The following is a 26,185-nucleotide window of genomic DNA, read 5'->3' on the forward strand; positions in this document are numbered from 1 at the left end:
TAATAAAATATCTTTGGATACTCTAGTTGAAAGATTGGTAGCTTTTGAGTTAGATAACTTTGATAACAATGTTCCTAGTTCAAAAGTTATTAAGTTTGTATTTGAAGCTAAACTCTCACTCAAGAAAAAAAGTAAGAAATCAAAATCCAGTCAATTAGGAAGTGAAGAAGAAGAAATAGAAGAAAGCTTAGATAGTGATCTTGAAATTTTTGGAGCCCTACTTGCAAGGAAGTATTCCAAAGGCAGAGGAAAGTACAAAGGTAAATTTCCTCTTATCTACTTTTCTTGTGAAGAAGTTGGTCACATTGCTACAAGGTGTCCAAACAAAGGAAAAAAAAGAGAAGAAAAGCAATAAGCACAAAGGCAAGAGGGATTTTAAGAACTACAATAACCACAAGGACAAAGGTAAGAAATCTTGTTTTATGGCTAAAGATTCTTATAAAAGTGAAGATGAAATGGTATATATTATAGTAAAAGATGAATTTGATGATGAAGGAGATAAAATTGCACTTATCTCTCATGTTAGAAAAAATGATACATGAATTATCAATAGTGTTTGTTCACATCATACAATTGGAGACAAAAAAAACTGAGCACATGGAATATTATGATGGAAGTAGTGTAATATTTGGAAACAATGAACCATGTAACATAAAAAGAAAAGGATGCATTTCTTTGACAAAGGAACTTATATGTGACAATGCTTATTAGGTTGAAGGACTAAAGTATAATCTATTGACTATGGCATAGTTGAATAATATTGGATTCAAGTTAGAATTCATGGATGGAAAGGCCAAACTATTGGATGGTAAAGGAAATCTGGTTGGATTTGATAAACAAACAAAAGGTAATTTATTTTATCTTGATCTCAGTGAAAGTTCATGTTTTGTTGCTCAAATAGAAGAAAGTTAGATATGGCACAAAAGATTATGTCATGTAAATTTTAATAATTTGGTTAATATAAGCAAACATAAAAGAGTAAGAGGTATTCCTAGTTTGAAGAAGCCTTATATGGGACTATGCAAAAATTGCCAAATTGGTAAGATGGGAAAGACTAGTTTCAAAAGAAAGAACTATCATTTAGAAAAAGTCTTAAAAATTATGCATACTAACTTATGTGAACCTATTGGAATAAAGAGTTATAGTGGAGAAAAGTTTTTCATTATTTTTGTTGATGATTATTCTATAATGATGACTGTAATGTATCTAAAAGAAAAATTAGAAGCTTTTCAAAAATTCAAGTGGTATCTAACAAGAGTAGAAAAAGAAATTGGAAAGAGATTGAAATGTTTAAGATCAAACAAAGGTGGTGAATTCATTTCCAATGAATTAAATAATTTCTAGATTAAAAGAGGGATCAAAAGACAAGTATCAGCCCTTGGTACATCTCATCAAAATGGTATAGCTGAGAGAAGGAACATATCCATCATGGATTGTACAAGAACATTGATGATGGAAAAGAATTTTGCAATCAAATATTGGAAGGAAGCAATCAGCACTACAATTCATACCTTGAATAGAGTACAACTAAAGAAAGACTCAAATCAAACTCTGTATGAACTATAGTATGGCTACAAACCTAATGTAAGTTACTTGAAGGTATTTGGTAGCAAATGTTATATCTTAAAAGAATCTAGAAAAGGAAAATTTGATGTAAAAGGTAATGAAGGAATATTTATAGGATACTCCTACAAAAGTAAAGCATATAAATGTTTGAATTTGTCTACTCATAAAATCATAGAGAGTGCACATGTGAGAATTGATGAGTTTGCAAAAAAGAGTTAAGAAGAAAGAAATAAAGAACTAGAGAATTAAAAAAGATTTTTTTACTATGAACTTTATTCCCTACCAAATCTATATGAGAGAAGGGAAGCTTCGCCCGCTAAGTCCCCAAAATCTCCAATAGTTACCGAGTTGTAGACAATGCAACCCGAGTCATAGTCTGAAGGACCTGAGTCACAATCAAAGGCTATCGACCTAGTTCAAACTAAGTTTGATGGACCCAAGTCATAGGTAGTAGGACCTGAGATTGATACTCAAGTTCATGATAAAAAATAGTGGAACTCATCTCAAATCCAAAGGACCTATGTTAGCAAGATATGTCAGAAGGCATCATGCACCTAATCAAATCATTGGAGACAAATCTGAGGGAACAATGACATCAAGAAAATTAAAAGGTACATGTTTACTTGCTAAATTTGAACTAGAAATCTTAAATATTCTCTAGATAATAAAAGTTGGGTTGAAGCAATGAATGAAGAAATAGAAAAAATAGAGAAGAACAAAACCTAGACCCTTGTTCCTAGACCCAAGGATAAAAATGTAATTGACACAAAATGGGTGTTTAGAAACAAGTTGAATGAAGATGAAAAAGTTTCCAAACAAAGCAAGATTGGTGTGCAAAGGCTATTCTTAAGAAGAACATATTGATTATGGTGAAACTTTTTCTCTTGTTGCAAGATTGGAAGGTTTTAGAACTCTAGTAGCATATGTAGCATATAGAGGATTTAAAGTATATGAAATGGATGTTAAATCTGCATTCTTGAATGGAATTTTTCATCAGGAAGTCTACATTGAAAAATTAGAAATTTTTGTAGATCCTAACAAAAGAGAGGTGGTCTAGAAATTACACAAAGCATTATATGGTCTCAAGCAAGCTCCCAAAGCTTGGTACAAAAGACTTCATAATTACTTGATACAGATTGGCTTTCGAAGAAAAAATGATAATAGTAGTTTGTATATCAAAGAAGGAATAGACAAGAAGATTATGTTGGTAGAAATATTTGTTGATGATACTTTATGCACAGGAAATGATGACTTGTGCAAAACATTTTCAAAAGAAATGAGTAAAGAATTTGAAATTTCCATGATTGGTCAGATAAAATTCTTTATTGGATTATAGATTTAGTAGAAAAAAAATGAAATATACATTACTCAATTAAAATATATCATGAAGATACTAAAAAAATTTGGAATGGAAGATTCAAGACTAGTTGGAACCCCTATGTCTAGTGGACATAAGCTTTCCAAAAATGATGATTCAAAAGAAGTAGATCAGACCACATACAAATCAATGATTGGAAAATTACAATATGTAGTGCATACAAGGCCTGACATTGCATTAGCAGTTGGTATGGTGGCAAGATTCTTAGAAAATCCCAAAGAAAATCACATGATGGCAATCAAGAGAATCATGAGATATCTAAAAGGTACTGAAGAGTATGGCTTATGGTACAAACTTGGAGGCAATTTGGACTTAAAGATATTCACTAATGTTGATTGGGTAGGAAGTATTGATGATAGGAAGAGCACTAGTGGTAGAGCATTCTTTCTTGGTAAAAGACTAGTGTCTTGGACAAGCAAGAAATAAAATTACATCTCTCAATCCACAACAGAGGTAGAATATATGGTAGTAGTAGTTAATTGTTCTAATATTATTTGGTTCAAACAACTTTGGAAGGAATGAAGATAGAGATCAAAGATCCAGTAGTCATATATTGTGATAACACTAGTGTAATCAATATATCAAAGAATCTAGTAATGCATGCCAAAACAAAGCACATTGTAATAAAATATCACTTATTAAGAGAATTGGTGCAAGATAAGAAAGTTCAATTGGAATATGTGAACACAAAAGAAAAGATTGCTGACATATTCACCAATCCATTACTTAAGGATGCATTTTTGTATCTAAGAGGTAAGATAGGGGTCATTCCCCTATCTGAAGCTCACTAAATGAAGTTTAGTGATGCATCAACCATAACCTATTGAAGATCAATCAATTGGTGTAGTATTGACAAGGGCATAGTGCAAATGAATTAGTACTTAAGGTACATTAATATTAATAGATTTTTTGTCTTTGGCATGTGTTTTTGAAGAGGGAGAAGTTTATTGTCATATCTCATGAGAAATTTTAAAGAAGAAGAAGTTTTTGTAATAGGGATAAGTTTTCTATCATAAAGATATTAAAGAGGGAGAATGAACTTGGTAGAAATTGTTATAGATAGAAGTTTTCTGACAGAGGGAGAAACTAAAGGTAGATAGAGTTCACACTAAAAGAGGAAGTTCTCATAGATGTGAATCAAAATGAATCTAAGGATATGTTCCTTACTTTATTCTCGTTCCAAAAATTTCATTGTGTTATGACATGTTGTATTGCCATCAATGCCAAAGAAGGAGATTTTTGGATACAACTGAATAATTGTTTATTATCTTTGATGTTATACAAATGTCATATCATTATCAGTCAGTGCATGTTGAGCTCACTCAAGCAATGAAGATAGTTTTCTATGTCTACCAAGCATTCTTGTGTTTGCCTAGTTTAGAAGGTAGTGTCTATAGAGTTCACTTGGGTGTCAAAGGAAAGTTTATAGAATATGAGTGTTAACTGAGCTCACTCAATTAATGAAGGAAATGTTGGATGGAACCAGTGTTAACTAAGCTCACTTGGTTACCAAAGAAACATTGTGAATATGCAGTATTAACCAAGTTCACTCGGTTAACATAGGAAAATCATTTCTAAGTTAGTGTCTACTAAGTAGGGTCGGCTGCCAAGTTTCTTATTTTGGAATATTCAGTTTAATTGATTCATCTATTGGTTCTAGCCAACTGAGGTGATGAATATTAGGTATTCTAAGTTGTATATGAGCCAAATTGACAATATGAATGATATAAGTATAAGGTTACATTTAAAATTTGAAAGGGTGTAAGAGTGTGAATGCATGGAAGATTTTGAAGAGCTAATGGTGTAGTAAGGAAGCAAATTAGAAGGATAAGCAGAATATCCTTGTAGAACTAAAAAGATATATTCGATCAAGAAGGATCAAGTACAAGCCAAAATAGAGATCTATAATCAGCAATTTAGTTGTATCAGAAATCAAGTCATCTCATTATTGATGTCTAACCATTGTAGCAGTGATCTAAATCTCTTAATAGAGTTGGCTTAACAGCTATTTGTAAATCCTCTAATAAGGTAGTAGTTCTATTGAATTGTCTAAAGACCTCTAACAAGGAAACTTCTAACAGGGTGATTAAATCCTCTAATAGGGTCACACCTAATAGTGTGTTGTGTAACCTTTAATAGGGTTGGCTCCTAAAAGGGCTCACTTCAGAAGAGTGAAAACAGTAACTAGTTGCAATTGGTGGTTTTCTCAAATTGGGTTTCCATGTTAAATCCTAGTGTCAAATGTTTTCATGCTATTTTATTTTATGTGTTTACATCTAAGTTAAAATAATGGTAATCACAGATAACATCTAATATTTTCATGTTAAGTACTTAACGAGCATATTCAGTATTTACTGAGTTACAGCATTTTATGTCTGTTTGTTGAGCATCAGCAATATTCAGTTTTTAGAGTTTATTTTTTACTGACATCTAAAGGAATCTGGGATTTATTTTTGTGCTAATTGATTCACCCCTTCCCTCTTAGTTACTCCTCTTATATTTTCAACAGACCCATTTCTAAAATGTTGAAGAAAGGTTTAGAAATTTAATGGGATGAAGAACCAAGCATGGTTTTTCATAAGATAAAGAAAGCAATTAAAGATGATCCTATTTTGAAAGCCCTTGATTATTCCAAGCCCATGCATATATTATCTTTTTCCTCATTCTATATTGTAGCAGCAATGTTATTTTAGAAAAATGAGGATGATATAAATGAGAAGCATGCCTATGCATTGGTTAAAGTTATAATGGCATTTAGGTGCCACTTGATGGGAGATACTATAATTTAATTTATTCCAAGTGTTCCAATAAAAGACATCTTCTCACAACATGAGGTTTCAAGAAGAAGATGTAGGTGGATTAACAAAATCCAAGAGTTTAATATAGATATTTAGATCACTAAGATTATCAAAGGTCAACGACTTGCCAAGTTGATGGAAAAGGCAAACCTTAAAGAAAATCAAATAAATCAACTTGAAGTTGATGGTACATATGTGCTATGTGATATGGATGTTTGTGATTGGTACAAAGACATTATATTTTACTTACAATATATGAAAGCTCCACTAGGCTTGAATGATAATCAAAGAAGAACTTTAAAGATATAGGCTATTAAATATGTCATTGTGAATGGTCAATTATGGTGGAGAAGTATTGAAGGTGTGTTGGTGAGAAAGATTCATCAATAATTCTTGATGAGATGCATCGTAGAGTATGTGGAGGCCATTATATGGATAATAAAATAGCCCATAAGGTGATCAAATTAGGATTTTGGTGGTTTTCTTTGTTTAAGGAAGCATATAAGCTTGTGAGGAAATGTGATGCATGATAAAGGTTCAATAGAAAACTGAAATTCTTTGGAAATTTACCATCAAAACCAATATAGATGCAAGCACCTTTTCATAAATGAGGAATAGATTTTATAGGTTATTTTTCAAATAAGTCAAGTATAAGACATGCATGGATACTAGTAGCTACTGACTATTTCACAAAGTGGGTATAAGCAATCCCTACTAGAAAATCTACTAGTAAAGTGGTGATGAATTTTTTTTTTGCATAATATCATTATTAGATTTGGACATCTAGAGAAAATAGTTATAGAGAATACAATGTGTTTCAAATCTAAAGAATATAGAGCTTTTTGTGAAAATTATGGTATAACCAGATCCAATTATTCCCCATACCATCCATAAGGAAATGGACAGGCTGAATCAAGCAACAAAAGTTTGCTAAAGATCATTAAGATAATTTTGGAAGAAAACAAGAAAGCTTGGGATTCTAAATTTCCATTGGCACTATGGGCTAACAAAGTAACACTAAAGAAAGCTATAGGTTGTGCACCTTTTGATTTGGTTTATGGAGTATAAGCTAGATTACTATAAAACAACTTAAGGAGCATGTACAAATTTGTTTAGCATTATGATAAATATCTCATTGATAAGATATAGGCTAGAATGGATGATATCATACAGTTAGATGAGACAAGAAGAGATGATTTAGCCAAAAATGTAAAGTTTCAAATTCAAGTTAAACACATGTTTGATAAGAAGACAAAGGTAAACATGGGAAATTTAATCCCATCTAGTTAGGACCATAGCTTATCTATGAAAATTGGGGAGAAGATTCTTATCTCATAAAGGAATTATTAGGAAACATTCTTGAATTGCTAGTTCACAAACAATTCTTGAAGAAATAATTTTGTTGAAGGTATTTTATCTCTATGAACAATAGTTAGCTCTATATATTGTGTAAATTCTTGTACATATATATGCCCCTCTATATATATTTGTTATTTTGATTACATGTGCATTTCTCTCTCAGACTTGTGAAATTTGCTGTCATGTATGTGGTCTACTCTAACAAAAAAATTTGAATTCTTGCATGGATACAAGTAATCCATCATCCCCATATAGAGCCAATGATGGCCTAAATTTTCACCCAGAAAAACATTTGTGATATTATATAAAAATTAGGAGGAAATTATGTTTAGATTTCTTAGGGTTTTTGAAAAATATGTTTTACCCTCATGAAAAAACCCTAGGGAAATTGTCATGTCTTATGTTTTGTTGAAATGTTCATAATTTATTGTGAAAAATATCAAATAGGGATATGTCATAGATAGTTCTTATATGTCAATATCCCTAAGTCTTTTAACCTTTTTTCACGTTATGTTTCATGCATCTTAGTTATTTTAAGTTGTAATGTTGCGAAAGTGTCTCAATCGCAACATTGCCCCTTTGTGGTCTCTAAGCATTTTCAAAGGTGCGAGGATGCAAAATCATGATAACAAGTCAGTGCATATTTATAATTATTAGGGTTAATTTTCAATTTAAGGTTGTGAAGGAGCGATTCAATAGAGATCACATGATCATATTAGGAATCTGGTTTAAAATTTTTAAGTTGCAAAGGTATGCAAAGCATAAAGTGGCAATCAAAGATTGAATCATCACTCCATCACAAGAAGTCAAATAAACCCTAAATTTTAAGTCAGAAGGATGCCAAAAGTTTCAATTGAAGTTAACTTTTAAGGTTATCACATCTTTATAGGTGGTTAAGAATAACTTGAGGTTAAGGTAGCAAAGCAAAAAAATTCTTATGATCGTAGCTATGCAAGGTTAAGTGTTGAGTTGGGATTTTAAGTTGTGAGGTTGTGATTGAAATAAGTAGTTAAATTTAAAAGGTTACTGAAATGTCATAGGTAATAAGGCATTAAGTACATTTCAAGTTGTGAAGTAGTGATAAAGATCCAAAACCATCAAGATAACAATCATCACAACATCACACGGTTAAGCTAAAAGCAACAATTCTAAGTTATGAAACTGTGAAGGGCATTTGACAATTGAAGGAAATCATCATCACACTATCACAAGGGTTTAAAGTGAAGTGAAAGATAAGTTGTCAATGTGTGAAATTAATCAAGATAGTTAAGGCCTAAGAAATTACAGCATCACAAGAAGTGAAGACCAACTTGAGGTTAGAGTTGCAAAGTAGGAAAATGCTCATGATCGCATCTTCACAGGGTCAAAGCCATGGTTAAAATTTGAGGTTACAAGTCTGGGAACAAATAAAATGTTAAGGTTAAAGGGATAGAAAAATGTCATATGGCTTCAAAAATATTTAAGATCTTGAGCTGCAAGTTTGTGAAGTGAAGTGATGATTAATCAAAAAGGTTTAGCACAACATCTCACAATTAAAGAAAACCTTATGTCTTGCGGTTATGAAGAAGTGATAAGGTGATTGTTTGAAGCATCATTATTTTTCAACTAAAAGAAATCTTAATTCTTGAACCATGGTGAAGGTGTGAGGTATTCAACTTGATAGCTATTGCTAGATTGCAACAATTAAGAAATTGAAGTGATAAATAGCAATGAATAAATGATAAAGCATAAAATGAAGTAATCACAATTTCACAAGCCCATGCAGTCAATGAAGAAATAAAGTTGCAAACTAGTGATTAAAGGGAAGCATAGCGTGGAAAGCTTGGCATGATAATTATGAAAAAGGGTAGTGAATCCATGGAACAACTAAGATAGCCCTCTTCACATGGTTTTAGTCAGGGATAAGGAAAGAAAAAAAATCATTGTTAAGAAGTGACAAAGAGGTTATTGCATAATCACAACTCTCAATTTTAAAGACATAAAATAGATTTAAAATGGCCATATCTAAGCTGGAAGGAAAATATGAGCTAGATGCATGTATAATTGAAAAAGTGAAAATGTCGCCAAATTTTCAAGAATTTCAAGCATGTGGGTTTTGAAACCCATTAATTCCATGCTCCCTATTATAGAGATAAATAAATTCTAAGAAGCATGAAGATTTTCATTACTAGTCGCATGATTGTTTGAGCTTCCAGAGTAGAGGCAAAGTTGTAGAGTGAATTCAAGAAAATTTCTAGCATCTAACATTCAAAATACTTGAGATTATTTTGCAAAAATGATGCAAAAAGAAGGAGAACTGATAGTACAAGCTATAATTATAGAATCCTCTTCAAAAGGGGAGAGCCCTTGCCAATTCATGGATGAATGGATGCAAATTTTACCTGGTCCTTCAAATGGACAAGCTACAAATGAACATGCCTTCAAGGATCCCTATGCATTATACAGAGGTGCCAGATAGAAATGGTAGTGCTATTTTAGTATTTCTACAACCTAGTTAGAAAGTCTTTTCAAAGGAAGGATAGAGGTATCTTCCTGGCACTAGACAAGGAAACATCCATTGAAGCATTCAACTTTGGAGGCTTTATGTCATTACCAATTGACATAGAAAAATTCAATGAATTTTCAAAAACCACAAAAAATTTTGCATGGGTAGGGTTATGACAAGGCACATCCCTCAAGCATAGAAAGAGAAGGGGAAAATAATAAAGAAAAAGGAAGTGGATGAGTCCATTCCTCTTGAGTTCTTTCAGAGGTATATGAAGAACATTATTTTTGTATTAAACAAAACCCTAGGTTTAGATAGAACCATGTATGATATTGGTGCACACTACATCATGACATTAAACATTTAGGCTCCCAACAAAAATATGGGATATGATTTTTTAGATTACATCATCACTAAAATTTATGATGAAATTATGGCTTCACAAGAGGGGAGTTTAGGAGATTTCATATTCTATCACTACTCCATGATCATGCGTCTAATCCCTTTTAGAATTGTGGATCTCTTTGATCAAAGTTTCTTTGAGTGTATAGAGGAGTGGGGAGAAATATTGTCTATGTAAGGATGGAAAAGGGTATGGAAAAGATTCTACCCATAATCTAATATTATTTCTTTTTATAATGACCTTGTATGCCTTGTGTTAAAGATTATAGGAATAGTTAGTGAAAGAATACCTGAAGAAGATAGTTAAGCCAAATTTATGTTTTGATGTGGAAAAATAGATAGGGAATAATTTGGGTAGTGTTTTCCTTTTTGAAGATAATATTTTTATTAGTATTTTTGGATGTTCTCAGCCCCCCCCCCCCCCCCCCCTACGCTTCTTCTAAAATTTGTGCCAGAGAGGTTAGGAATTGTAAAAATATCCTAGCAATTGATTTCTCTAAATAGGGAATACTCAGGAAAAACTATCAAGAAGGGCACTTTCCTATGTAGATGTACCAAAGTAGGGGACTTTGAGATAGGAGAGAATGAAATTAAGGAAACTAATGATTTCTTTAGAGAATACAAATTTCCAGTAGCCCTTACTAGAATTTATGACCCTAACAATGTAGTTAGGAATGCCTTGAAGAGCATGAGGAGTTATACCTTGGCTCTAGCAAAATGTCTATGGGAGGAGAATATCATTGTTGATAGACTAGATGAAAATGCTTGTAGAGAGAGAATTATTAAATTCTATGATGTTTTTAGTTTTGAACAAGAGATGAGGAAATCAAATCCAACTTTCAAGGGATTTTATCCTGAGATGGAATACTGGGCCAGATTGGACAAATGTGTTGAAAGTTTTGATGAAATTTTAGTTCAAGTTCCTAAAGAGACTCAAAAAAGAGTGGATCTTGAGTCTTCTAATTAGTAAATTGTGGTATAAGTTAATGATGATGAATAAGACCAAGTAGAGAGTTTAGAGTGGGCCCAACAAAGAAATAATAAGCAAAAAATGGTGGAGATTCGACTAAAGGCTACACTAAAAGCCTTACAAATTCCTCCAAGTGGTAGCCAATATTTTGATACTATGAGGAGAAAATTTCTAATAACCTAAACCACTGATGATGAAAAAAGGGTGAAGAAACTGGAACTCCAAGCTCAAATTCTTGATGATAGGATCATAAAGGAAAATGAATTCATGAGTGATGATAATTTCATCAATAAAGAGGAATTCAAGGTTTTCTATTTAAATTGAAATAGAATGAGTTATCCCTGCATATGAAGCTAGGTGACTTAGATGAAGAGGATGTTGAGATGGTTTAGAAACTATAGGATTATGACCCTACGAGTGAAACCCTCACTACTGAAGAAGCTAGAGAGCTAGTGTAGATGAGTGGTATGAATTTCTTCCTAGGATAGGAAATTAGTTCTAAATTTTTATTGGATCAAATGAGAAGATAGGAAATAATCATATCTTTTGAGGATGAGAATCAAATGGGAGAATTGAGAGGCTCTAGGTATAACATTGATGCCCAAACTATGGCAATATGGAGCTTAGCTCCAAAAAACTAGAAACATACTCTTATAGAAATTAAATAGTCCCCTAGGGGTAATGTTATGTTCTAGAATGTACATTCTACTTCTAGTAGCCATATTATGGATTGCTAAATTTTGTAGCAATGATGGGCAAGAATAGGATAGATATATTGGAAGAACAACTAGAAGGTGTCTATGAGTGGTATATTAAAACTAGGAGGAATTATGAATAGGAAATGAAAAAGACTTATGTCTTAGAATGAAGAAATATTTAATTGAAAAATGAAATAGTGGTTTTAAAGAGCACTACCAAGTCCACTAAGGAAATTGAACACAAGGGCATCCAGACATAGGGTCAAGCATCTGAGATGGAAGGTGCATCACATCAAGTTATGGTAGTTGATGAGGAAGATTTGGAGTCCAATAAGGATATCTAAATTATAACTATCAAGAACTTGTTGGCTCACAAGGTAAATGCATTAAAATTGGTCTCTCAAAATGTACACAACAATTATCTTGTTTTACAAGGAGCAGAATATAAGTGTTTCAAGGTAGTTGCTCTTTTGTCTCTCCTTTTTACTACTTTGAGTCCTTACACTCCATTTCTTGATATTCTTGTACCTTTATTGGCACAAAGGAAAGATTTTCCAAAGGTGATGATTAAAAATGTTAGGAAAATGATAAACAAGATAAAAGATTTGAATGGTTTCTTTGCTAGAAAGTTGCAATTAATTCAGAATAAAAGAAAAACAATTTCCATAGGAAGACCCTATTTTGTGGCCACCATTTTGGATAATATTGGAGGAGTCAAGGATTGGATGTAATGGTCATCTTCTTTTGACAATATTTTGAATCATCCTAGATTCCTAGCATACTACAATGATGAAGCAAGTGTGGTAGTAGTATATGATTTAATAGATATGCTATACAAGTTAGAGGCTGAAATGTCCAAGATAACTATAGAGGTCAAGGCCACAATAGATACAAAGTGGAGAAAACACCTTGAATAATTGAATGCAGTTAAGGATGTCACCTAGCCTAATTTGGACACTTATATTGGTATATGGGAAGTGATAGTAGATATAAAGGCCATATCATCTAGTGAAAGTAATTAAGACAGCTCAAAGATGAAGTTAAAGGAAGAAGAGACAAAAAGATATATCAAAGGCAAGGAAAGCAATAGGAAGTTAAATACAAACATAAATATGCTCAAGGCACCTATAGAAAGTGTCACTTAACAATTTTGCAATTGCATCTTGATTTTGGTCAAAGTACAAAGAATGTTTGTAATGTAATAGTATAGAAATATCTTTGTATTTTCTTTGCAATAGTTTTTTAACACTTTTCCTCCCATTTGAAGCTTGTTTCAATCCTTCTATAAAAGGATTTCCAATATTTATAGTAAGAGTCTGAGTATTTTAGAATTTTAGTTCTTATGTTATTTACAGTTAGTCCATTTTTTGTCAATTATATGATGTATTCAATTTTACAAGTCTAGGAATATAATGAATCTTGAATGATAGGTTTTGTCATATCTTGAGTTATATTTTGAATCTCATACTAGTACTATATTTTTTTCAAAGAATATTAATACAAAGGAAAGTTATGCATATCTATCTCTCTGAGTTTTGTCTCCTTTTTCATATATCTGTAGCTTTGGAATTGAAATTAACAAAGTTGTAGCTTAGATGGGTTGTATGTCTTTTCATTTATATATTTTAATTCATAGAGATAACTAAATGTGTTCATGAATTGATAGGGTTTCTAGGTATATGAGAGGGATTTCATAAGAATGAAATTCAAGGTTAACTTCTGATCAATTTAATTGCAAGTCAATTAAATAGGTCTAGGGTTACTAGTTTGACTCTGTATAATAATGGATAAGGAAGTGATCAATCAATTTAGATGCAAGTTGATATTATTATGTGGTTTTACAATGCACATATTAATCAAAATTAATTTTCCATTTCTATAATGAAGAACTAAATTATTGATCATTACTTATTTGTAATATCTTTCCTTCTGAGTTATAGCTAGTTATTGTAATCAAGGAGTCAATTCCAAGTCCAAGAAGAATGTTGAGCATTTTTTGCTATAGGGTGTAGATCTGAAAAGAAGAGTGTGAGTGAATGAGTTCTAAAGAATAATATCAAATAACTAGTTATTTAGATCCCTAAGGTGCACCCACCTTGGCCCTGCAAAGCCTAAAGTGTAGAAAGCCCTTATGATTGATTTGTTAAAAGTTGGTCCATATGTGAGACATCTTCTGCTAAATGTGGGATCTAGCTAGTCCTTAGGCTTTTGTCTATCTTCTACATCTTGGTGTTGATTATTTATAACCTGGTATTTTTAAAACACCAACACTTACCTCACCTAGATTCTAAAATGTAGGCCATTCCAAATTTTCTTTAAGCTTCTTAGGATTCATCTCAATCCATCAACTGAAATCACAAATCCCAAATACACAATCTCCTCTTGCATAAAAGAATACTTTTTCAAGTTAATCATCAACTTCTCTTGTTTCAATATCTACAATACTTGTCTAAAATGCTCAAGATATTCCTCCTTATTCTTATGAAATATCATAATATCACCCAAATAAATAGTCACAAACATACCCAAAAATCTCTTGAGAACTTCATTCATCAAGCTCATTAAAGTACTAGCTATATTTCACTATGATCTTACTAATAGCTCTAGAATCAATACATATTCTCCATTCTCCATTATTCTTAGGTGCTAATAAAAAAAGTACAACACATGGACTCAAAATTTCTCTGATCAAACCTTTTTGTAACAACTCATGCACTTTTCTGTTAAGTTCTTCATTCTCTGTAGGCGTCAACCTATATGGTTCTATTCACAAAACTAGCTCTAGGAATTAGATCCATACAATGACTTATACTTCTTAAAGGTGATAAACCATTAGGATTATCTTCTACAACAATTTCTTAATATTCATTTAATAAATTATTAATTTTTTTTGGTAATTGACTTCTACAAGTTTCTATTGCTTGGCCATCACTAGTTGTTACTCGATCACCACTATTTTCTATCACTCAGATGCTACTAGTACAACTCAACTTTCTAGGAATTATAGAAAAATAGACTTGATTCTTCTTCATTTCCTTTTCAAATTACTTTCCATTAACCATGAAAATTCTCATAGTAGTACAATTAACCTCATCTAGACTTTCAATCAAAGGTGACAGTATTTGCTTTCTCCATTCACCCAATTAGTATATTGATTCAATCTTCCATCATTTACAAAATATATATCATATTTCCAAGGTCTACCCAAAAAAATATGAGAGCAATCCATAGGCATAATATCACATAGAACTTCATCAAAATAATGTTCAATCTTGAACTTCACAATACATTTCTCACTTACCAATATCTTATGCTCATCTTTGATCCATGAAAAATGATAGGGCTTAGGATGCTTGAACCTCTACAACTGCAACTTTGTAACCAATTCTTTTGATGCCAATTTTTTAGAACTTCCACTATCAATGATCACCTTACAACTTTTTCTAGCCATCTTACATCTGGTCTTGAAAAGACTTCCTCTTAGGATAGGTTCCTCATCATTCCCTTATTACATAGGATTCTTCTCACCATCATATTTTCTCCAACCTTGGGTTCACTAGGTGAACCCTCACTGTCTCCTTGAACCACAATGTTTTTGTTACCTAGCCCACTTTCAAAGGATGTATGCCCTTTTTTACCACATCTGAAACAAGTACCACAAAACCACCTCTAGAATAACAATTACCTCTTCCTTGGTAAGAACTAGTACCTCCTCAATAAGAATCACCTCCTTTCTACTATGCATTTCCTTTATCATTATTCTTCCATTCATATTTTCCCTTATCTTTCACAAAATTATCAAATATGCCACCTTCTCCATAAGATCTACCTCTACCTCTCTAAAATCTACCACCTCTACCTCTTTTTCTTTGTTCATGCTTCTATTTCAAGATCTCCTCATCTTTTAGGGCATGTTGATATGCTTACTCCCCACTTTCCAATTTTACAAAACTTATCTCATCTTGAATCCTAGACCTCAATCCATTTATGTACCTTGCAATTTTCTCAACATCATTACCCACATCTTAGAATATGATATCCAATCTATATAATTCCTTAGTATACCCCTTCATAATCATATCTCTTTCCCTCAAGTTTTGCATCTTTCTCAACAAGTTAACTTGGTAATTAGCAAGACGGAACTTGTTCTTCACCTTGTTCACCATTTTCACCCAAGTCCTAATCTTCTCCTTTCATCTCCTTTATCTATCAGTTTGCAAATTATCCCACCATAGTGAGGTATGTCCCTTCAACTTAGTGACTACAATTTTCACCTTCCTATTATTAGAAGTGTTTTCATATGCAAAGAACTTTCCATATCAAATATCCAATCCAACATGACATTGTTATGCAATTTCCCATCATAAGGAATAACTTCTACATTAGGATTTGAATTTTCCCTTGATGATACTCTCAACAATTTTGCCTTATCTTGGTCTTCTTTAGGTTCTAGATCAGGGTTTAGTGTTATTGCTTCATCATCACTTAAATCATCAAGATGTGTTCCTCTCCTTTGGGTTGTCTCTAAAACATCTAATCTGGCTATAATTTGTCTCAATGTATCCAATATGACATTGTCAACATTTTCTCTACCTCAAACCATATTTATAATCAAGTTATTGCAAGATTGTAACCCTTTTCAAGTTGTAGGTCAAATCCCCAGATCTTCTACCCCACAACCAAATCAACTCAAGGTTCTACATGATCTAATCTCCACAAGATGAACCTGGCTCCAATACCACCTAATGTAGGGAGGACCAAGGATAACTAGGGCCAAAGGCACACCCAACTACCAAAATACAAGAACAAACAAAGGAGATAGAAGAGAAAGATACTTTATTGATTCATCAAATCATCAACATATATTCCTAGTTGTAAGGCCTTCTAGATTATGGCCAACATTATAGTTCAAAATTTGATCTTCAATGATGATCTTGTCATTCTAACTCTACTTCTATTCTTCATGGTCCTCCAAATCATGCCTATGTGATGCAAGAGCATCCTGGGTTGCATTTCTATCCTTCATTTTTTCCAAGTTTCTTAGTTGTTGTCAAATTGCAATTTCTTGCATTTTTGAGTTCTCTATGTTTATTGAGTTTCTTAGTTGCTACCAAGTTACAATATTTTTGCAGATGCTTCCAAGTTCTATTTATTTGTTGAGTTCCTTTTCTTGTCAAAATATTTTGGTTATCGAGTTCCTTGGTTATCAAGTTCTCTTTGGTTGCTAAGTTCCTTCAGTTATAAAGTTTTTCTAAGTTCGTTGAGTTCTAACATTTTGTTTGGTCCTTCATTTGTTGAGTTGTCTATGTGTGGTATCTTATTGGAGCCAAACTTTGCATTTAATTTTGTGATAAGAATTTTTTGAGAGCTAACCTATGGCTTATTTTAGCATTTAATATAAGGGATTAATTTTTTTATATGCAAAAAGCTAACTTGTGGTTGTGCATGTATTTAAATGGGTCTTTGGTAGAGTCTTAAAGGGGGGAAGGAAATCAAAGTAAGAGTAAAAAGAGAAGACACAAGTTGGAAATCTAAAGTTTATCATTGTGAGCTAAATTTGAATTTTAATGTTCACTGTAACCCAGAAGGTGTTATAGCTGGGCATGTATCTAACAGGTTGATGAATCTATGAAAGGATTTTTGCTCCTCTATCTCATGTATGTTTTTTAATTATATTTTTCCATTGTGTTTACTCTTGTAGATAGTTTGGCTAGCTAGGTGTGCCCTGTTGGCCCTAGTTTTTCCATTCCTCTTAATGCTAAGTCATATCAGAGAAGAGGTTCATCCTTTTGGATATTGGATCATGTATAACCCTAAGTAAATTTGGGTTGTAGGGTTGCATATTTGTGAACTTAACCTATAACTTTTAGAGGGTTAAGATCTTGCATGAACCTGAATTATAAAATGGTTTGAGGCAGAGGAAATGTTGATAAGGTCATGTTGAATACATTGAGACAAATTGCACCTAGATTAGATGATGTAGAGACAACCTAAAGTAGAGAAGGAAATCTTGGTGATGTGAGTGATGATGAAGTGGAAACACCAAACCCTAATCTAGAACTTAAAATAGATCAAGATGAGGCAAGGTTATTGAGGGTATTGTCTAGGGCACATTCAAAAAATGTTGTAGAAGTTGTTCCTTATGATGGAAAATTAGATACCAATGTTGTGTTGGGTTGGATCTCTAAGAGAATTTCTTTGACTATGAAAGCACTCATGATAATAGGAAGGTTAAGATTGTAGTTACTAGGTTGAAAGGTCATCCCTCACTGTGGTGGGAGAATTTGCAAATAGATTTAAAAAAAGGAGAGAAAAGGAGAAACTTTAGACTTGGCTGAAGATGGTGAACAAGGTAAAGAACAAGATCCTTCTTGTTGATTACAAAGTTATCTTGCTAAGAAAGATGAAAAACTTGAGACAAAGAGACATGAATGTGAAGGATTATACTGATGAATTTTATAGATTAGATATTAGATCTAGACATGTGGATGATGATGTTGAGAAAATTGCAAGGTACATAAATGGATTGAGATCTAGAATTCAAGATGAGATAAGTTTTGTAAAATTGGAAAGTGTGGAAGAATCATAGCGATATGCCTTGAAAGGTGAGGAGATCTTGACAAAGAAGCATGAATAAAGACAAAGAGGTAGAGGTGGAAGATATCAAAGAGGTAGAGGTAGATCTTATGGAGAAGGTGGAAGATCTTCTAATTCTATACAAGATAAGGGAAAATTTGAATGGAAGAATGATGATAAAGGAGAGACCAAGTGGAAAGGTGGTGATTCCAACTAAGGGGGTACTAGTTCTTACCAAGGAAGAGGTAATTTTTATTTTAGAGATGATTTTCATGGTAATTGTTTCAGATCTGGTAAACAAGGTCATAGATCTTTTGAGTGTAGGTCCTCTAAAAGTAGGTAAGGTAACATATATGTTATAGTTCAACGAGACACTAAGGGTTCACCAAGTGGACCTAAGGCTGGAGAAAATTAGATGGTGAGAAAAACCTTATGTAATAAGGGAAGTGATGAGGAACCTGTCTTAAGAAGAAGTCTTTTCAAGACACTAGAAAATGTTGCAAAGTGATCATTGACAGTGAAATTTCTCCAAATTTGGCATCAAAATAATTGGTTACAAAGTTACAGTTGCAAAGATTGGAGTATCCTAAACCTTATCATGTTTCATGGATTAAGGATGAGCATAAGATAGTGGTAAGTGAGTAATGCATTGTAAAGTTTAAGATTGCGCACTACTTTGATGAAGTTTTGTGCGATATTATGCCTATAGATTATTGTCATATTCTGTTGGGTAGACCTTTGCAACATGATAGATATGCTATACATGACAAAATATTATAGCAATATAATCTTTGGGTGAACGGGAAAAATAAAATATTTTTGCCTTTGATTGAAAGTCTAGATGAGGTTAATTGTACTTCTGTAAGAATTTGCATGCTTAGTGGAAAGCAATTTGAAAAGGAAATGAAAAAGGATCTAGTCTATTTTTTCATAATTCTTAGGAGACTGAGTTGGGCTGGTAGAGTTGAGTATTAGAAAATATTTCCAACTAAGTACCAATTTGTAATGACCATCTAACAAAATGTAGTTGAAACCAAGTGACAACAGAAACTGGTAGTATTGATCGAGTGTCAATAGAAATTACAAAATTGTTAAATGAGTATAAGGATATTGTTGTAGAGGATATACCTAATGGTTTACCTTCAATGAAAATTATAAGTAATTGTATGGATATGATTCTTGGAGCTAGTTTATTGAATAAAGCACCATATAGGTTAACACCCACTAAAAATGAAGAACTCAATAGACAAGTGCATGAGTTGTTACAAAAAGGTTTGATCAAAGAAATTTTGAGTCCATGTGTTGTACTTATTGTAATAGCACCTAACAAGAATAGAGAATGTATAGTTTGTACTAATTCTAGAGCTATTAACAAGATCATAGTTAAATATAGGTTTCCTATGCCGAGGATGGATGACATAATGGATTGTTTGAGTGGAGAAAAGTTTTTTACCAAGATTGATTTGAAGAGTGGCTATCATCATATTAGAATTGGATAAGGTTAAGAATGGAAGACTACTTTTAAGATAAAAGATGGTTTTTAGGAATGGTTGGTAATGCCTTTTGGTTTGACTAATGCACTAGTACTTTCATGAGGTTGATGAATAAAGTTTGCAAAAGATTCTTGGGTAATTTTATGATTATTTATTTGGATGATATTCTAATATTTAGTAAGACTAAAGAAGAGTATCTTGAGCATGGTAGACAAGTATTGCAAAGATTGAAGGAGGAGAAGTTGATGATTAACTTGAAGAAGTGTCCTTTTATGCAAGAAGAGATTATGTATTTGGGATTTATGATTTAGCTAATAGTTTGAAGATGGATCCTAAGAAAGTAAAAGCAATTTTGGAATGGCCCACACCTAAGAATGTGGGTGAGGTAAGATCATTTCATGATTTGGCTAGTTTTTATAGGAAGTTTATAAGGAATTTTAGTTTTGTTTGTAATTCTATGAGTGAGACATTGAGAGGAGATAAAAAGGAATTCAAGTAGACACATGGAGTTGACAATAGTTTTGAGAATTTGAAAGAAAAGGTTGTTGAGTTACCTGTATTGGATTTGTCTAATTTTAATAAGGTGTTTTAAGTTGAATGAGATGAAAGTGATAGTACAATAAGAGTTTTATTAATTCAAGAAGGTAAATATGTTTATTTCTTTAGTGAGAAGTTGAATGATGCTAAAAAAAATTGTTCTATGTATGATCAATATTTTTATGCTATTGTTTAAGCCTTCAAGAAGTGGAGATATTATTTTATTCCTAAGGAGTTTGTGTTATATATTGGTCATAACACATTACAAGTTCTTGGGAAGTCAACACAAGTTGAATTAGAGACATATGAAGTAGGTTGAGTATTTGCAGAGTTTTACATTTGTGATTAATCATAAGAGTAGAGTTACTAACTAGGTTATTGATGCATTGAGTAGAAGACATTCTTTTTTGACTAAGATGAAGGTTGAATTTCTTGGTTTTGATTAAATGAAGGAGTCGTATGATATTGATCCAAAATTTTTTGAGATGTGGGGAGAGTACATAACACCTAGTTTGACAGAACAACCAAGTAAGTTTGATGAATATTTTATTCAAGAATGTATGCTATTTAAGGGTATTCAATTGTGTATTCCTAAGAGTTCTATGAGATTGAATTTTATTAAGGAAAAGCATAGTTGTAGATTTGTTAGACATTTTAGAATTGATAAGACTCTAAGTTTGCTGAAGGATAAGTATTATTGGCCTCAGATGTATAGGGATGTTCAAAGGTTTATAAAGAGCTATAGAGTTTGTCAAGTTGTAAAAGGAGTAAGTCAAAATGTTGGTTTGTATACACCTATTTTTGTTCCTAATAAACCTTGGACTAACATCAATATATTAGATTACCTCACATAGTGAAGGGGTATGAATCTATATTTGTTGTGGTGGATAGATTTTCTAAAATTGCTCATTTCATACCTTGTAAGGAGACATAAGATGCTAAGCATGTTGCTAATATTTTCTTCAAAGATATTATTAGATTGCATGGATTACCAAGAAGTATTATTTTTGACAATAATTGGGAAGTGGTATTGGCACAAGTTGAGTTTGCATATAATAATTCTATGAATAGGAGTACAAGGAAGACATCTTTTGAGATTGTTGCAAGAATATAGCCTAAAGGGATATCATATTTAAGGGATATTAATGGTGAAGAGAAGAGAAGTAATGTAGGAGAAGAGTTTTCTAATTTTATGAAGTCTTTGCATGAGGAAGTAAAGTTAAGATTTAAACAAATTAATCTGAAGTATAAGAAGAATGGTGATAAGTCAGTCTATAAGAAATCATATTTTTGAAGTTGGTGATGAGGTGATGGTTCATTTGAAGAAAGGAAGATTTCTTGTTGGAACATATAGCAAGTTGAAGATGAAGATGTTTTGACTTTGTAAGATCTTGAGAAAGTTTGACAGTGGTAATGCTTATGAAGTTAAGTTACCTAATTATGTGGATATATCTCCTATATTCAATGTTGCTGATTTATATCAATACCATGAGTTAGATGATGAAGTTGCTATGTCAAGTAATTATCCTAAGAAGTAGATTGAAGAGGTTAAACAAATATTAGATTAGAAGGTTAGTAAGAGTACAAGAGGAAAAAATTACTATGAATATTTGGTAAAGTGAAAGAATAGACCAGTTGAAGATGCTACATGGATTTCCCAATCTAAGTTGAATTCAACCTAGGTTGTGACATCTCAATGATTTAGGAGAATCATTTCTTTCAACCTAGGTTGTGACATCTCAATGAATACATGAGACACTAGGATTTAACATGGAAACCCAATATGAAAAAAACCACCAATGTAGCTAGTTATTGTTTTCACTCTTCTAAAGTGAGCCCTATTAGGAGCCAACCTAGTTAAAGGTTACAAAACACACTATTAGGTGTGACCTTGTTAGAGGATTTAATCACCCTATAAGGAGTGTCCTTGCAAGAGGTCTTAAAATAATTCAATGGAATTTTCACCTTGTTAGAGGATTTACAACTGGCTATTAAACCAACTCTGTTAAGAGATTTTAGATCACTGGTACAATGGTAAGAAAGTAACAATGAAATGACCTGATTGTGATGCAACTAAATTGCTGATTACAGATCTCTATTCTTGCTTCATACTTGATCCTTCTTAATCAAATAACACTTTTCTGCTCCACAAGGATACCTTCTTATCCTTCAAGTTTGTTCTCACTCTTTCTTTTTCAATTCAATCAGCATATTCACACACACACACTAAAATCTCAACTTGACCTTTCATTTATACCTTCCAGATTGTCAAGTCAACTCAATTACAATTACAATAATCAATAATCATCACCATAGTCAGCTATAAACAATAGTTAAAATAATTAAGATTCTTATGTCAAAACAACAAAATCCTTCATTGGCCGACCCTACTTGGTAAACGTTGGTTCTGAGATGATTTCCTATGTTAACCAAAAAAATCTTGGTTAACACTGTGAACTTGCAAAATCCTTTGGCAACCAAGTGAACTCGGTGAACACTGACTCTATCCAACTTTCCTTCACAAACCATGAGAATTTGGTTAACACTATTTCCTACTAGAATTCCTCTGGTGCCTAAGTGAGCTTGGTAGACACTTTCTTTGTAGAGTAATCTTCAAGAAGGCTCAGTAGACAAGGAAAACTATCTTTCTGACAAAGTGAGCTTGGTAAGCACTGATTGACAACTAATATGACATTTGTGTAACATCAAAGACAACACACAATTAGACAATTGTATCCAACAAAGTTTATCATTGTCAGTTGAATTTGAATTGTAATGTTGATTGTAACTTAGAAGGCCTTATAGTTGGGCATGTATCTGACATGTTGATGAATCTATGAAAGTATTTTTGCTCCTCTATCTTATGTATTTTTTGTTAGTGTGGTTTTCCACTGTATTTACTCTTGCACATGGTTTGGATAGTTGTGTATGCCCTGTTGACCCTGGTTTTCCCATTCCTCTCTACATCACTAAGACTCTACCCAAGACCCCTTTAAATACCTACACTGCTATAATTTGAACTGTTACAACTTATAAACTAAATAAACTCTTAGATTAAATTCAAACCAATCCAAAAGTTGGATCTCAACAAATATTAAAGACATAATTAAATATGCAAGGTTGGCCCAAACTAGGACTAGACACAGACAGATCAGCCAAAGAAAGACCAAAACAAATACTGGCACTCAGCAACCCTTGACACATACACAAACTCAGAACCAATAGGCACTTGACACAAACTAAGGACTCGACACAAACTATGAGCTCAATAATGACAAAGATCTCAACACCAACCAAGAGCTCAATATCAACTATGAACTTGGTAGCAACTATGAACTCAACATATATAGAGAACTCGACAACAACAAAGAACTTGGCAAAGACTAAGAGCTTAGAAAGAAAAGGATTTCAGCAACAACTAAGAAAGGAAACATGCAAGATAGAAATACAACCTAGAATGCTCCTACATCACAAATCTAAACAAGGAGAACTTTCCTATATGGAAAATGTTGATTAGGTTACAAATATCCAATATTGGTGATGTTATAATAAGCTTTGTAGAAAACTAAAATTTGAAGATAAAAATTATTCCTCTGACTACTCAACAATTAAAAGAAAAGAAAGAACACAATCAGGCAATGTTGGAGATTCCTTTAGCCAAAAGCTATGTCAATTTTGATGATATAAAAGATTGTGATAGTGCAAAGTAGATGTGGGACAAACTAAAGACCATATATGAAGATGATAATGTTTTGAAAGAAAAATTAGAGAGCCTAAGAGTAAAAATTGATGAAATTAAAATGATGGAAGGTGAGAACATAGTATAATATTGTACAAGAATCAAGGAAGTTGTCAATATTATTTTAGGTGCAAATGGAGAGATTAAAGATGAAATGGTGATAAGCAAGGTATTAAGAACTCTACTTCACATATACTATTAATGTTAGTGTAGTTTTTTATTTTTCCTATTTTGCTAGGTTTTTCCTACACATTTAATAATCTTGCTTAGGTTAATAAAGCATGTCTTATTAGGTGAATGGTTGTGAGGTGTCACCTTCCTACATGTGAGCATCCATTAGCTATCTTGGGAAGATACTTTGCTATCTTTAGTCCAATAGATGGTTGCTCCTCATTGGTTGGTGTTGCCACCTCCTCCCTCTTCCTAGCCTATATAAGCATGATATCTGGCTTGTATTTGTATCTCTTATTTTCGCATCCTCTTAATGCTATTTTGCTTCAGCATTTGCATTACTCTCTTGGAGACTAACTCTATGATGCTATTTTGATTTTGTATCATTTGCATTCATAGTTTAGATATTTACTCTTTGCACTAGTTTTCTGGATTATTAATCTTATCAGATTCTAACATGGTATCAGAGCTTTTCTATGTGCAAGAATAGATTTTAGTTTCCTTATTTGAGAGATTCGGGGGGGGGGCAAATAAACTTTATTGTAGTTTTTTGAAAAATGAAGTATGCTCTTCTCTTGCATCTTTGGATGATCCTAAGAATCAGAAAAGTTTTGACAAAAACAATTTTTCTCAGAGATTTCAATCTCAAATCTGACAACCAACTTGCATATTTGGAGTTTTCAATCAGTTTTGCAGGTTCCAGCATACCATTGATGGACTTAAGAAGCTGATCCAGTATTTTCATGTCATATTTTGGTTGCTGGGGTCATTTTTTATTTTTGGAGCCATTTTTTACTGTTAAAGCATCCAATTTACACTACAACAACATCTTTTGTACATCAAAAAGAAAAATGCTTTCTGGGTTTTGTTCGCAGCCCCGAAAAACTATCTAGGTATCTTTTAGATTTTGCATGCAAGCTTTATATTTTGAAAAATTGAGCATGCAAAGCTATAGCTATACCCCTCTCTGTTGGCAGTCACAGATTTGAACGCAGTTTTCAAATGTCTCATTCTTGCTCATACAGACTTCGATTTTGATGATTTTTGTTATGAACTTGGCTATTTTTTTGTCTCTATCCATTAGTGGAGTTGTTTTTTGATTTTCATGTATGAATTCTTCAGAAATTGTAGATTCTTAGTCGTGACTGTGCACAGTTCTCGTTTTGGAAACTTCAAAGGATCATAACTTTCTCATACGACCTCGTATCGAGGCGATTCTTTTTTTGAAAGTGCATATTTTTTGAGTAGATCGCAGTGGTGCTATTTGTTTCCTTGATTATTATGCCCAAGTTTCACTTTTAGCATATGCTCTTCATGAGGAGGCCTTGTCAGTTTTTCTTCCATAACTTGAGCATACAGACGTATTTTTTTCGATCCGAAAAATGCGTCAAAAAGCTAGTTCTAAGACAGAGATGATGGTACAGGTTTTTTTTATTTTTGCTATAGTTTGCTTGCCTATTTTGGCAGTCCAAGCTAGATGTTCTATTTTTGGGAGCCATATCTCGCTCATTCAGACTCTTTTCTGGGCTCGCCAGATATCGTTGGAAAGCTGGTTCTGTGAGTTATTCAGTTGCAGAGGTCTTTTATCCAGATTCTACTCCAAGTTCTTTCTCCTTCAAGTTTTGTACTTTCGCACTCTAGCGGATTACTTGGATTCTACAGGTCTTGGGATCTCTTCTTCTGTTCTTTTGGCTCACTCTTCTTTCTGACTTTTGAGCATTGTATGCTTCTATTCTGTTGCATTCCTTTTTCTGTAAACGCACTGAGATAAAGTGCCTGATTTTGCATATCTGGGATCTTGTACACCTTGTGTTTGTTTGTACTCGCACTCAATTATAAAGTGCCATGGGGGGTCATGATGTTTTGCCATTTTGTGCTCATCCACCTTTGTCAAGTGAATTTTTCTTCCACGACATTAGCCCATGCAGTGTGTCGATGACACCGCCCTTTATCCTGTGCTTGTACTTCTATTGCACTGTTGGTGTTCCTGATTCTTCTTCTTGCAGATGTTTT

Source organism: Cupressus sempervirens, chromosome 10 (genome assembly GCF_028749045.1).
Source record: "Cupressus sempervirens isolate cs-2001-9-10 chromosome 10, ASM2874904v1, whole genome shotgun sequence".
In the NCBI taxonomy this organism is placed as follows: domain Eukaryota; kingdom Viridiplantae; phylum Streptophyta; class Pinopsida; order Cupressales; family Cupressaceae; genus Cupressus; species Cupressus sempervirens.